This window comes from Cnephaeus nilssonii, assembly GCF_951640355.1.
Source record: "Cnephaeus nilssonii genome assembly, chromosome: X".
Taxonomy (NCBI): Eukaryota; Metazoa; Chordata; class Mammalia; order Chiroptera; family Vespertilionidae; genus Cnephaeus; species Cnephaeus nilssonii.
In genome coordinates, this window is record NC_137071.1 from 117,336,858 (window position 1) to 117,340,367 (window position 3,510).

The 3,510-nt window shown below is 38.5% G+C and overlaps 1 pseudogene across 1 annotated transcript; it reads right to left on the reverse strand.

Moving 5' to 3' along the window:
• Nucleotides 1-274: 274 nt before the first annotated feature.
• On the reverse strand, nt 275-653 carry LOC307096154 (large ribosomal subunit protein eL31-like; annotated as a pseudogene). Its single transcript has one exon. The product of its transcript is annotated as a large ribosomal subunit protein eL31-like (transcript).
• Between the last annotated feature and the right edge of the window lie 2,857 nt (nt 654-3,510).

A 3,510-nucleotide genomic window follows, 5' to 3' on the forward strand; every position in this document is an offset into this window, starting at 1 on the left:
GGGGAGACATCCAGCTTCAGCGCAACTGCAATAATCTTGGCAAAATTAAAATCAACACACAACTCTGAACTAGCCAACATGGGCCACAGTAGATGGAGGTGAAACATCTGCCCACAGTATGAGGAACTGAAGGAAATAGCCTACTTCCCCAAACAGAAACATCGTTGGAATGTGATGACAACTCAAGAAGAGGGGCTCCTGTTTTAGCTAGTTTTATTTTATTTTGTGTTTGTTTGTTTTTTGCAGATTTATAACTTTATTTGACAATTAGAAGTCAGTTCTTATCCCCATTAACTGTTTGTAGATTTTTTAAAGTGGTGACAGGTACATAGGTGACCAACGTATAGAGTTTGTTTGGTGAATCTTCATCCTCACTATGTTTTTTCTGGACAACCACACCAGGATATGAAATGGGACATTCCTTATCCTTTTGCCCAGGCAGCTTTGTTGAATCTGGTGTCAATGTGCACATCTGGAGTTCCCATCTCCTTCATGGAAAATTTCTGGATCTCTTTGAGTGGCTGAAGGGCACGCTTCTTGAAACCCACTCCATGAATGTTCTTGTGAATGTTGATGGTGTATTCTCAGGTCACTATCTTCTTGATGGCAGAATAGCCCTTCTTCTTCTTGCCACCCTTCTCTGTGGGAGCCATTATTCTGGGCACATGTTGGAAAGAAAGACTGTGAGGTATTGTCCTGTTTTAGTTTTTAAATTACTGTTTGAAAATCAAGCAGATGTATTTTGAAAATAATATACCCACTCTGGGTCAGTTTTTTTAATGGAAACAATGGTCATCAGGATTCAAATAGACATTTTTTTTCTGAAGAGGACATACGGAGGGCAAACAGGCAAATGAAAAGGTATACTCAACATCAATAATCATCAGGGAAATTCAAACTGAAACCACATGAGATATCACCTTACACCTGTTAGGATGGCTACTGTGGCTACTCTCAAAACAAAATAAAACAAAACAAAACAGAAAACAAATGATGCTGAGTATGTGGAGAAATTAGAACCTTCGTGTACTGCTGGTGGGAATGCACATTGGTGCAGCCACTGTGGAAAACAGTATGGAGGTTCCTCAAAAGATTAAAAGTGGAACTACCATATGACCCAGAGATTCCACTTCTGGGCATATCGACAAAAGAACTGAAATCAGGGTCTCAGACAGATATTTATACACCACTATTAACAGCAGCATTTTTCACAATAGCAAAAATGTGGAAGCAACCCAAGTGTCCATACAGAGATGAATGAGAACAAAATGTGGTTTATCTACACAATGGAATATTATTTACCTTAAAAAAGAAGGAAATTCTGACACCTGCTACAACATGGTTGAACCTTGAGGACGCTATTCTCAGTGAAATAAGCCAGTCACAGAGTATGAACACTATATAATTCCACTTATGTGAGGCACATAAAGTTGTCAAATCATAGAGACAGAAATTAGCATGATGGGTGCTGGGGGAGGGTTAAGTGAGCTAGTGTTTAATGGGGACAGAATATCAGTTTTGGAAGATGAGAAAGTCCTGGAGATGATGGTGGTGGTGCTACTGAACTGTACACACACAAAAAAGAATGGTTAGGATGGTAAATTTTGTTATGTGCATTTAATCACAGGAAAATATTTGGCTTTGTGTGGTGGATACATGGTGCAATATATGGATCTTGTAACATAAAAAGCCATACCTGAAACTTATATGTTTAGGTTAACCAATGTCACCCAAATTAATTTAATAAACAAATAAAATAAAAAAGTAAAGCTGATTATATTGATACTGGTAGGAGATGTAAACATTGTGTCCATAGTGATTTTTACATTGGATGCTACATTTTAAAAAATGCAAAATAATGAAAGAAGGAACAGAATTCTTCACCATCCTCTACACAGTTAAAATGCATTACCTGGTAAGGTGGCTATTTTAAAAAGTAAGTCAATGTTGGTTCAGTATTGAGCAAAATGCTTCAGTGGTTTTTGAAAAATTGAAAGTAACACATTCCTAATCTAGTAAAAGTGAACATTCAAAAATGTCTCTTTTTTCTGAAATTATGTACATAACCTGGGACAATGGCAAGCAACTTACCCAAGCATATTTTTATGGAAGTTCAGATATCCTGTCTCTGTTTTATACTAAAGCAGTACAAATGGCACACTTGCAGAATTGGAATAGTGCCCATATCATCTTAGCATCAAATGCAATTGGATTCTGTTGAGCAGGAACCAGAAGGATTGCATTATCCATAGAACAGTGCCAGCCAGTCACTCAGTTGAAACCACCTCTTACCCAGTGATGGTGAACCTATGACACGCGTGTCAGCACTGACACGTGTAGCCATTTCTGATGACATGCGGCCGCTGAGGCGGCCGCATGCCGAGGATGAAACATTTGCGAAATAATGTTTTTTCCTCAAAGTGACACACTAACCGAGTTATGCTCAGTTTTTTGGCGAAGTTTGACACACCAGGCTCAAAAGGTTGCCCATCACTGTCTTAGGCACAGTAGGTGAAGCAGGCCATTTTTCCTTAAAGGGTAAAAGGAATGATGATTAGCCTTCTTTCTACCACTTGAGGCTTCAGAGTAAGCATCATCCACAGGAAGGTAAAAATTAATACAAACTTCTAATTTTGGCCCATATAGCTATTCTAAGACCATGTCCTAAGAAAAGTTACCAGTGGCAATAATTAAGGGCTTGTATTCCAGAGATACACTGTGTGATTTGGAAGAAATTCAGGTGTTTTTTGTTGATGTTGTTGTTTGTTTGTTTGTTTGTTTTTTATTTTGCAGTTTTATGGACAATGGCTGCCATGGTGCCAGGCTATGGAGGTACTTGGTGATACCAGCCCTAAAGCTGTTTATTTTTAGGATGCTGAGAGTGTACTTAATTTTTTTCACCAAATCCAAATTTACTTATTTCTAATTAAAGGGAATGTAGAAAGGGACATTTTGAATATAGTCATGCTACTTCTGGATAACCAGCCTTCTATGGTCCACAATGGTCCTTCTACCTCTATAGGCCCAGGGACACTGCTTATCTCAGGGACTATCTTTTGAACAGTTAAAAAATGCACAAAACTATCTCTTATCTCCAGGATGTGGATGGATTTTTGAGTTAAAGTAGCTTAGGGACCTTGGTAATTTCCCAGTGGCAAGGCATGACCTTTCCACTGAACTGCTTAAGAGGTATCTGCTTCCTTCTTCCCTTAGAGATAACCATGAAATGATATGGCTAAAGTTTAATTCTCTGACAATATCAATATGGCCCAAATAACTCATCACTGTCAGAGAGGCATGGACTTTGCACAGGGTGCAGGCATACACTAATACTTAATAAATATTTCTGGGGTTAAACTGAATTATATTTGTGGTAGTGGTGATAAATTTGCTCTGATTTAGCTACTTGTGGCCAAAGGCACTCAGCTCTGACATTTCTGGTCAAGGTTTAGGTATATACAGTAGCCAGGAAATGAAGCAAGTAAACTTAGCAAAACTAATGAGGCAGAG